The 12720-nt window shown below is 29.3% G+C and overlaps 1 protein-coding gene across 3 annotated transcripts in view; it reads right to left on the minus strand.

The window, feature by feature from the left end:
- LOC108565306 (single-minded homolog 1-like) overlaps positions 1-7448 on the minus strand; it is a 32624-nt gene extending 25176 nt beyond the window's left edge. For 2 of the 3 annotated variants that reach the window (XM_017924694.1, XM_017924693.1), the window contains exon 1: positions 7085-7448. The gene's annotated coding sequence lies outside the window, so the exon portion shown is untranslated. Of the gene's footprint in view, positions 1-6766; positions 6829-7084 lie in introns of those variants that run through there. The other variant, XM_017924695.1, reaches the window with a different exon arrangement.
- Positions 7449-12720: the final 5272 nt, after the last annotated feature.

Consider the following 12720-nt stretch of genomic DNA (forward strand, 5'->3'; position numbering starts at 1 on the left):
ATAAAATTCTTGATTAGTCCGGTTTTAAACAGTACCGCTCTATACGAGGTTTTGCTGTACTATTAAATTATTTCATTTAATATAATTTTCTGTATACTATTTAGTAATCGACAAAATCCCGGGAAATTCCTTTTTATAAATCCGGGAGTCTCGGTTCGTTAATGACTATAAAACGCAGGCCGACAGAATTAGAACGCGTTTTTCAAATCCTAACACAATATTCACAAAAAACACATTTGTTAAATGTTACTTTTTAAATAATAATATGTATCGAATCGAGAAATTCCGTGATTTAAGTACGTAAAATCATATTGAATTATTTATTTCCATCAAGTTATTTTATTACTTAATACGACGTAAATTGTAGACTGAATTGATATAAAATTGTGACGTAATTTCTAACAATAAGTTTAAGATTTGTCATATTTAATGTTTTTGAATACTATTTAATGATTAATAATACCTTCACAGGGTTCAATAATCTAATATGACATTCAAAGACAATTGAATATTTATCTATGAATCTGTACTAAAGATGTAAGTTGTGTGAATTTCTTATGCAGAACCGATCAGTCGAACCGAAGCAGATTCATCTCGCCGTGTCAATCATCATCATCGAACACAACGGAAGCTCATGTGTAAGATGATGTGGGATGATAAAAGAGCCTCAGCAACCGTCGAACAACAATGGACAAATTTGCAGATGAATTCATATTCAGATGGGGAACGGAAGGACGCAAGGGCATAAATTAATAATCGAAGTTTTGCCGCATCGGGGATCGCCGAACGATCTCTCCTCTTCTCTGAACGCAAAACGTGAGAAAATAATGAAGATTTTTATCGTCCAATTTGCTATGCACAATATCCGTAATATTTCACGTGTTTTAATGTTCTCTCCGCCGCTTTCTGCCTCTCTCTCTCTCTCTCCACATACACACACAAATTCATATACGTGTGTGTATGTGTATTAATATGTGTGTATGTTGCGCTGGGCAAGTGAGGGCCCTTAAAAACTACAAACACATATTTTCGAGGAGAGACGAAACTAATTGGCGTGAAAGAATGTCGTCAGCGAAAAACACACAAAGCTCGTGCCAAATCGATTATCGCAGAGCAAAGGATCGTTCCTCTTTCATTCGTTTTTTTTTGCCTTTCCTTCTTCTCCTTTCGTCGCCTTCTTCTTCTTGACCCGCGCGACATCCTTCGACCTCGCTGATTTGATTCACTCTTTCAAGCGAGAGACGCTACACAAAAAAAGGTCTCTCTTCCTTCATCTTAGTGAACATCGCCGCCGGTGGTCTCCAATAATAAACAATACTTATTTGACAAAAAAAAAATAAAAGTTTATTTTTGTTATTGTTAATTTAATTGCTAACATCATAAGTTTCTTTAGTTTACAAGATCATTTTAATCGGAATTCCGTTAATTTGTTTTTATGTCTTTATTATCTAACTGACATATATTCATTAACAGAATAAAGCGAAATAAGAAGTAATGACTTAAACCTAATGATAGTTAATAGCTATTACATTTAGTAACCAACAATAAATGTTATAGCTATGATGATTTGAATGTAGAGATTCCATATTTAAGTTTTCAATAAAACGCTGAAATTGTCATTGACAATAATTAACTTTCATATCATTATTTATTTACGTAACGAAGATATTTAAATAAAAAAAAACAAATTTTTGGTGTTAAGAATGTGGATGAAATATTATATTTAGAAATAAAAATATCTTTGAAACTGTTTAAGTTATTAATAATTATTTCATTCAATTTTTAAGGAATATTTTTATTAAAAGACATATAAATTATTGAAATACGAGAAATCTAGATTTTTTTTTGTAAATTGGAAATGTTTTCATTTTCTTCCTTCCTATTTTTTTTCTCTTCGTTTAAATTAAGCAAAAAAAGTTATCGTTAATACTCCTTCTTTTTCATTTATTTGTTACATTTTCTTCTAGTTATTTTGTTAAGTATAATTTATTATGGTTCATATGAATCGATTCATAATTTAATAAAAATGTATAATCAATTACATATATGTTTATTAATTTATAATTGTCTAAATTCATGATGCGAATATATTCGTAATAAGCGCTACGCAATACAAGAGACCATGACGAATATATACGACATAAGCACTTAATGAGGTTATAATATAAGTGGCAGAAAGATCTAAACAGTTGACAATTGTTTAATGGAAGACTGAAGAATTTAAATAAAAATGTGTTATTAACACCTGAAGCAGTTTGATGCATTTAATGAAGTGCATATATTCGTCATAAGCGCTACACAATAGACCATGACGAATATATACGACATAACCACTTAATTATATAATTGGCAGAAAGATCTAAACAGTATTATTTTATAAGCAATAACAAATTTAACATTTAGATATTACTATGTTTATACTGAAAAAAATTAAATAAAAAATTTCACTGGTAAATGTTTATACGAGAAAACTTGAAGCTTCGTTGGAAATATTAAATAAACTTACTTCACCATACACATAAGTAAATATTAACAAGTGCGAATAATGTTTTCAATGCACACAAATTCAATTCATCGTTCATCATTCAATTGTTATTTTTTTTTTATAATTCTAATGTGTTTCAGCTTCGAAGCATTTCTATTATTTTTTTATTAAATTACCGTATTTTTTGGACCATATGGGACAATTTTTAGAAATAAATAATTTCATACCGTCGGACAATAAGAATCAGTCCAATTTTGAAACGATTTTTCTGTTAAAAAATGGTCCGAAAATATCAGAATTATTTTGACAAAATATAAATATTTCATGCTATTTTTCTTTACAATTATTTGTTTTTTCAATAAGAATTATATAATCATTCAAATCCTCGATTAGTACGGTTTCAAACAGTAAAATTTTAAATTTATACTTTGTTTATTCATAAATTAAAATATTTAGTATGAATGCAAAACAGTGCGGATTCACTATACTGCGGTTTGAATTATTGGATTTTTAATAAAAATTATATAATCATTCAAGTCCTCGATTAGTACGGCTTCAAACAGTAAAATTTTAAATATATACTTTGTTTATTCATAAATTAAAATATTTAGTATGAATGCAAAACAGTGCGGATTCATTATAGTGCGGTTTGAAAAATACAAATAATTCATTGCTATTTTTCTTTACAATTATTGGATTTTTAATAAAAATTATATAATCATTCAAGTCTTCGACTAGTACGCTTTCAAACAGTAAAATTTTAAATTTATAATTAGTATTATTCAAAAATTAAAATATTTAGTATGAATGCAAAACAGTGCGGATTCACTATAGTGCGGTTTGAAAAATACAAATAATTCATTGCTATTTTTCTTTACAATTATTGGATTTTTAATAAGAATTATATAATCATTCAAGTCTTCGATTAGTACGCTTTCAAATAGTATTATTTTAAATTTATACTTTATATTATTCATAAATTAAAATATTTAGTAAGAATGCAAAACAGTGCGGTTTCAATCAGTGCGGTTTGAAAAATACAAATAATTAATTGATATTTTTCTTCATAATTATTGGATTTTTAATAAGAATTATATAATCATTCAAGTCCTCGATTAGTACGGTTTCAAACAGTATTATTTTAAATTTGTACTTTGTATTATTCATAAATTTAAATATTTAGCATGAATTCAAAATAGTACGGTTTCAATCATTGCGGGTTCACTATAGTGCGGTTTGAAAAATACAAATAATACATTGCTATTTTTCTTTACAATTATTGTTTTTTTTTAATAACAATTATATAATCATTCAATAAAGAATTTTTATTGGCTCATTTTAGATCGTTTATTTCTAAAAGTATCTTTTTCTAATGATATAATAATATATCAATTATTCGATTACAAGAAAAATGTAATTAACAATAAAATTAATTAAATTAAAATAATGTACAAAAATCATGAGAGTAAAGTAGAAAGAATAATAATTGGGATTTGGTGATGATCCAATTTTTAACAGTGATTTGATTGAAATAATGATGATGATGGGGGGGTTGATGTTTTGTGAGCCCTTAACGAGTGGGACGAACGTACGCACTTCGAGTGGTCCTACTGCTTCGTCGCATCCACCCCGTGTTTTTCTTTGGGGTCCGTAAAATGGGACTAATCCCGTTCCCATCGCACCCTCAACGATGTTTTCTTACTTAATCTGTGCAGCCGACCAGAAAGAAAAACGCCGATCAACGATTAATCGTGCCGCCGCCGCCGCTTCCGAAAACAAATATTTTCTTTCCGAACGGAAGTTCCAAATCAGTTCGTATTTGAACGAACAAAAAATTTCATATTTTAAATAATATTATATATTGATTGATTTACACAGTTGTTTCCAAGTAACTTGTCAAGTATCGTATTTGAACTTGCGCAAATCAAATGGAAACAGTACTTGAAAATTTGTATTTATTTTATACATTTTATCAAATGTATGTACTTGTCAAAATACTTGCCAAATATCGCTTAATAAATAATTAAAATTTCATCATTTTCATCAGTTTAAATTTATACTTTGGATTATTCACAAATAAAAATATTTAGTATGAATCAAATTAAAAATGAACTCTAATTAATTAGTACACTAAATCGGTGATTCTCAATTTCTGTGGAAAAATAATGACAGATTAGTCCTGGTTATTTTTCTACACATACCCAGTTTTAGCAAAAACTTTTTATGTTTTTTTTTTGTATTATTCATAAATGAAAATATTTTGTATGATTTCAAAGCTAATAAAAATTAGAAAATTTAGTTCGCATAGTGCGGTCTCGATCAGTGCGGATTCACTATAGTGCGGTTTGAAAATTTCAAAACAAAGTAAATTTAAATTGTTCAAATTATAAATAAAATCTAATCGTTTATGTGTTGTGTATTTTCTTGAGGTTTTAAATTCTTTGATTAGTCCGGTTTCGAACAGTATTATTTAAATTTATACTTTGAATTATTTATAAATGAAAATATTTAGTATTAATTCAAAGCCAATAAAAATTAGGAAATTATTAAATAGATAATAAATATAATAAATTCTGTTCTCATAGTACTGTTTCGATTAGTGCGGATTCAGTATAGTGCGGTTTGAAAATTTCAAAATAAACAAAATTTTAATTGATCACATCGAAAATAAATTTTCATTTTTGTACTGTTTATTTTCATGAGGTCTCAATTAGTCCGGTTTCCTAAAAATAATTAAAATACGATTTTCTTTTATAATATTTAAATATTTTGTTGTAAATAAATTGTTAATATATTCAAATCATATTAAATTTGATTCCAATAAGAAAATTATTAAATATTTGAACACGCTCCAAATATATAAAATACTTTATGTTTGTTTATTCGAAAGTATATCTAGTTTTATTGCTGCTATTTTCAGATTATTCCTAGATTGCAGCTATTAACGAGGCAATAAGAATTGATTGGGCAGAACTTTTATACATTTGGTACATGATTGGATCGTCAACAAGATTTTCTTATAGTTAGGAAATTACGACTGTTTTTCTTCTCGGGAAATAAAGTTTATTTCCATCAATGATTAACAGAGTAAATATTTTTTATTTTTACAGAAGTTTATTTATAGATTATCAATATGTTAAAAAAAAACTTAGATTTACGGTTTCACAATTGGATAGTCATTAAGATTTTCTAATAGTTTGGAATTTACAATAGTCTGGGACACTGATAAAACCGTCTATTCCCCAAAAAAACACAATTACCTCACATAATGCGGTTTCAATCAGTGCGGATTCAATATAGTCCGATATATACAAACTAAATGATCTTTTTTTCTTTATAAAGTGAACTTTCTCATTGTAAGGTTTGTTTTGTATATATTTAGTCCTATATCAAATAGTCTGGGACACTGACGAAATCGACTATTCCGCAATATGTAAGGTTTTTACTACTAATAAGGACGTATTAAAAATACAGATTTCCATCACATAGTGCGGATTCAATATAGTCCAGTGAATACAAACTAAATGATCTTTTTTCTTTATCAACTGAAGTTTTTCATTATGCACTTAATTTTTGTATGTATTTTGTCCTGTATCTAATAGTCTGGGACACTGACGAAACTGACTATTCTGAATTCTATTATTTTAAATCTACACTTTTGAAGTTGAGAACGTATTAAAAATACAAAATTACTTCACATAGTGCGGTTTCAATCAATGCGGATTCAATATACACCGGACGTATATAAACTAAATGATCTTTTTATTATTTATAAAGTGAATTTTACCATTGTGCAGTTAATTTTTGTATGTATTTAGTCCTGTATCAAATAGTCTGGGACACTGACAAAACCGTCACTATGCAACGTTTTTACTACTAAATAAATTTTATTTTAAATCTATAAATTTGAAGTTAAGGATGTATTAAAAATATAGAATTACCTCACATAGTGCGGTTTCAATCAGTACGTATTCAATATAGTCTGATCTATACAAACTAAATGTTTTTTTTTTTATAAAGTGAAGTTTCTCATTATTATAGTTATTTTTGTATGTACTTGAAATTATAGCAAAAAGTTTAATGCAAATATAATATAAGAATATTATATTTATTAAATTGGAAACTATTAGTATTAATTTAAAACTATGACTATAAATGTATGTAAATATTTAAAACTTTGATATTTGTATTAAAATATAATACAATTACAAGATTCTGTTTGAAAATGTTTATGGAAATTGGTAGGTAGTGTCTTTGATGTGAGTGTAATTGGATATTTACCTTGTATGAATATAATGTCACATATTTTGATAATCCTTTGGATCACAGAAAGAACTAAAAGAAACTAAAGAATAAAAAAGAAAACTAACGTAAAACTGAAGAAGAGGACCCGATTCGGTGTCCGTCGCGTTTAGAAGACCGGACCAAGACTGAGATGGCCAAGAAGGAGTCCGCGTTGGTGTTGCGGTCCGGAGGTGGTGGCTGCCGCCCTCGGGGATTGTAAATACCCGCCACGTATGTGACTTCGTGTCAAATCACTTATTTACCGAAAGAGAAAAGGAACGCAAGAAGTAGTAGAAGAGGAAAAGGAGGACATACCTTATACGTGACCTCGGGGTAGTTTCGGAGCAAGACCCGATCCTCTGCTCTCCTGCACGTTCGTGCTCTCGCTCCCTCACGTACTCTTTCCGGCTCCCTGAATTAAACGACTCCAATTAGACAGGAACCCCCACAAACTGAACGACTCGACTCTCCTCAAGAGCAGGTCTTTGAGTATCCGAAGAACGACACCCACACGGGGTGCAGAATCACAGCACAGCCAACGCGCACGTCACCCCCGAAAATAAAAAAACTTGTCCACTTCGGGATGATTTCCGATGCGTTCTCCCTTTGTTCTTCGTCTCTGGTTTAGCTTTGAAGTGTTGGCCCCCGGTGCAACGGCGCTAATGCATTTGCTCTCTAAGATAAGCGGCAGGACTGCTGATGATGGTGGCCGGGACCCGCGACCCTCTACCTCCCTCTCGCTCCCAACCAGTTCGATACACCTTCTATCTCTCTCGCTCTTGTGTAACGCTCGAAATGGGCGGGCTGTTACATTATGTACATAAAACCTGATACATATGTACTCATGGTTTCGGTGGAGGATGGTTGAGAGCGAGAGGATGGAAGGAGGGACGCATACGTGTGCAATGCATGCACGGCACGGCGCATACATTCGTACACATGTGCAGATGTTCCTGGGGGTCTTTTTCGGGTGGGGTTTACAAATTGTGCGTGTGATTCCTACCATCCCGTCGGATTTGAGGCTGTTTAAATAATGACACCTACTGCCTACGATCATCCATCATATCCTGAACACACATACACGCGCGTTCTCTTCTATCCTCTTTCCACTCTCTACGCGTCAGCTGTCGCACGTATAAATAATCATGAAGAGGAAACAGACTGCAACAACCCGGACCAGACAAACTAAACAACAACATCGAAAAAAAATCGTAAATACGCTTAAACCCCTACCAATCCTCTACAATTCGATAAATTATACAACGATTACGCCCAATAAGGGTCTACTCCAAACTTCATCAAAGGCATTTTATTATAACCAGATGTGTTTTCATGCATTCTCTTCCCAACATTCAAAATAAATACATGTATTCATAACATAACACCGGGTACTTCATGTTTTACACCTATGAAAAATTAAACAAGGTGAGTATTTGAATTAGTGAATATTTTACCTTTCAACTCACATACTTTACTAAATACTACCAAATTTTATAAATTTTCATATTATGATGTTACTTTTACCTATAAAACATAATCGTATAAATTTTATAACTATATGAATATTTCTTTTAACTGTTTGCAGTTTTAAATTGATTTTTAATACAAATAAATTCAATTTTAATACATTTACATAATGTATTGCGTAAATATGAATAAATGCATTTGTTAAAAATAAATTTATGTAAATTTATATTTTATATTAGAAATTGATTTTTTTATTATCTGGATTATATAACTAAAATTGATTTCTTACAAAAATACATATTTTTCAATAAAAAAAAACTATGCAATTAATACAATTGAAATTGGAAACTTTAGAAGAAATAATCTAAAGAAAGAATAGCAAAGAATGGTGTTCATAAATTTAGGTTTTAGCTATAGATCAATAAAAAATGAAATTTTATTAATATTATTTTTTTTTAATCCGGACTGTTTGAAACCGAAATAATCGTGGAACTAAATACATACCAAATTTAACCGCAAAAAAAGTGACAATAATTTTGTGTACTAATTTACTAATATTACAAGTTTTACTTATAATTATTGTAGCAAATTTCTTATTTTAATAATTGTTAATTTCGAATAAATTTAGTCTTCAAATCTTTGAAAAAATAAGTAATTTCAATTGTTTATTCAATCAATAAATGAATTAAAATCAATGATTCATAGAAATTTTGTCTATTTTTCCAATGCATAATTATAGCAAATTATGTAATTATTATATTGATAGATGAATAACAACATAATTTTGTGTATCATTTTAATAGAATTTATTCCGGACTATGCGAGGTATAGCTGTATTTACTAAATACAAAACTATTATCTTCAAATATTTTAGCATTTATTTCCACTTTAATAATTATTAATATTAAATATACATTTGAAAAAAAAGTATTCAAATCTTTGAAAAAAAGAAGTAAAAATTACTTATAAAAAGATGTGTAATTAATAGAATTAATATAAATATTACATGATAACTAATATTAAAATCAAAATAAAACATTTCCAACATAAATGCATTTTTCTTTCTAAAATTACGCACATCTAAAACAAAATGAGCGATACTTAAGAAATACTTTATATTTTGCTTTTCATTTTGTACTTGGCAAATCATCTTAAAAGAAAAAGATTTTTGTTCAATTTGAAGAGTATATATATCTTATAAACAACAACGCAAAACTTGAGATGCTCTTAATTTGTATATATTCAATGTATGTACAAAATAACAAACAGAATAATTTTAAATAATAATAAAGTAATTAAGGGCTCGTTGTTATTATAGTTGTAAACATTGAATACATGTATCCCCCGACTTACAAACTAGTTCCGTCCCAATGGGTTGTTCGTAAGTCGAATTTGTCGTTGGAAATCTGTAAATATCTATATAAAAATGAAATAAGAGAAGATTTCTAGAAAATATGAATGTCAAATTTTGTTTCTATTTTTTTTCAATTCATAACTTGTATTACATATATTACTTCAATGTATCCACTCAAAATAGTTACGAATCGCCTCAACTGCAAAATATTACTTGAATAGCTTTAGTACTTTAAATCTGTTTTCAATCAAACTGCTGAAATATTAATGAAAAACAAAGATTCTTACTTAAACAAATATTTGTGTTGTGTTTTTGTCTTCATCTCTGAAGAAAAAAAAAGAAGTTTAACGATTATTTATTAGGTCATTTTCTTTTACTGTTGCTGTTTTTCCTGTGGATCTTTCTTTCGCAGCGTTCTGAAAAATAATGGAGCTATAAAGCTGTGTCGTGCAGAAAAGTCCCTCTCCTGCGGCACGGAGATAACGACAGTTTGATTTAGAGATTATGACTGGGGATTCCCCCGGCCGAAGAGAGAGCGTTATATAACGCGCGAGCTGTACATGTGGCTCCGCCCATCGCATAGGCATCGGTACATAGGAACGACCAATCAGAAATCGAGTCGCATTTTAATATGGCCACGTTGCAACAGTGGAAACACGGTGTCCGTCGTTGCGGAGGGGCGGACACATTCCATCCTTCCTTCCTGCCCACCGTCAGCAACGCCGCAACTCCAGGGAGCCGAAGTGAAAACAACAATAACACCGACAAGGACGAAGATATCTTTGTAGTTGTAATTGTACAGTAGCATATTGATTTCTCCCCTTTTCGTTTTGTGTCCTTCTGGCAAATAAATATTTTCGTTTCGATTTCAATTCCAATCGAAAAATATATTATACTTAAATCCTTAAACCAAAGTTATTTCAAATACACATTTAACCTCCATTTATTTATTAATTGTAATAATCAAGTGTAGATATAGGAAATTCCAATAAGGACGAAGATATCCTTCCAGTTGTAATTGTACAGTAGCATATTCATTTCCTCCTGTTTCGTTTTATGTCCTTCTGGCAAATAAATATTTTCGTTTCGATTTCAAATCCAATCGGAAAATATATTCTACTTAAATCCTTAAACCAAAGTTATTTCACATAGACATTTATCCTCCATTTCTTTATTAATTGTAATAATCAAGTGTAGATATAGGAAATTCCAACAAGGACGAAGATATCTTTGTAGTTGCAATTGTACAGTAGCATATTGATTTCCTCCCTTTTTCGTTTTGTGTCCTTCTGGCAAATAAATATTTTCGTTTCGATTTCAATTTCAATCGAAAAATATATTTGACTTAAATCCTTAAACCAAAGCTATTTCAAATACTCATTTAACCTCCATTTTTTTAAAATTACAATAATCAAGTGTAGATATAGAAAATTCCGACAAGGACGAAGATATCCTTCTAGTTGTAATTGTACAGTAGCATATTGATTTCTCTTCTTTTCGTTTTGTGTCCTTTATGCAAATAAATATTTTCGTTTCGACTTCAATTCCAATCAAAAAATATATTATACTTAAATCCTTAAACCAAAGTTATTTCAAATACACATTTAACCTCCATTTCTTTATTAATTGCAATAATCAAGTGTAGATATAGGAAATTCCGACAAGGACGAAGATATCCTTGTAGTTGCAATTGTACAGTAGCATATTGATTTCTTCCCTTTTTGTTTTGTGTCCTTTATGCAAATAAATATTTTCATTTCGATTTCAATTCCAATCAAAAAATATATTACACTTAAATTCTTAAACCAAAGCTATATCAAATACACAGTTAACCTCCATTTCTTTATTAATTGCAATAATCAAGTGTTGATATAAGAAATTCCAACAAGGACGAAGATATCCATGTAGTTGGAATTGTACGGTAGCATATTGATTTTTCCCCTTTTCGTTTTGTGTCCTTTCTGCAAATACATATTTTCGTTTCGATTTCAATTCCAATCGGAAAATATATTCTACTTAAATCCTTAAACCAAAGCAATATCAAATACATATTTAACATCATTTTTTTCTTAAATTACAATAATCAAGTGTTGATATAGGAAATTTCGACAAGCAGAAAACTATCCATGTAGTTGCAATTGTACAACGGATACAGTAGCATATTGATATTTTTGTTGTGCGCCCTTCTGGCAAATAAATATTTTAGTTTCGATTCCAATTCCAATAGACAAATATATTCTACTTAAATCTTTAAAACAATGTTATTTCAAATACACATTTAACTTTTTTTTTTTTAATTGCAATAATCAAATTGACATATTAGTTAACATGTAATTTTAGTCAATTATTAGACAGTGTCTACATGATGTGCGTGCAACTTGACAAACTACAAGTACTTTTAAAAGTCAAATAAGATGTTTGAATTTATAATTGTACTCCATATAAGGCAACATTTACTGCATGTTAAACCAAATTGTAGGGAGCCGCATATTACAGTAGCTATTTCTACTAATTAAATATAGTTTTCAACATAGTAACCACTATGAAAGTTGAGAACCGCAATCAAAAGAGCCGCATTTGATTATTCCTGTCATATACAGTAGTATATTGATATTCCCTTGTTCATCAAATATTTTCACAGATCAAATAAGACAAATAGTCAATATAATAAATACATGTATAGTTTTCATATACTGTGTTTTTTGGACCATTAGACTCACACTTTTATATAGAAAAATTGTCTTAAATTTGTATTGCAAAATACTGTATAGTTATGTCCAATATACAAATACTGGTATCACCCGACTTACGAACACCCGAACTTACGAACAAAATTCTAAAAGCTCTAACTTGTTACAAGGAAATATATAGTGATAAAAAAATTAAACTGTCCAAACAAAAATTGATAATTTCTTTAATAAAACATAATATTTTTGAAGATGTTTTGTTGCATTTGTTTCTTTTGTCGTTTTTTTATTAAATAATTGTGATGTCTACATTGAAAAGTGTTTGTAAATAAGTATTTTGTTTATTTTAATCTATAATTTCAAATGTAAGCAGTCAGTTATATGGAATTTAACATATATAATTTTTTTTTTAATTTCCCCGACTTACGAACAAATTCGACTTA

This window comes from Nicrophorus vespilloides, unplaced genomic scaffold, assembly GCF_001412225.1.
Source record: "Nicrophorus vespilloides isolate i.1.1-1 unplaced genomic scaffold, Nicve_v1.0, whole genome shotgun sequence".
NCBI classification, from domain to species: Eukaryota; Metazoa; Arthropoda; class Insecta; order Coleoptera; family Silphidae; genus Nicrophorus; species Nicrophorus vespilloides.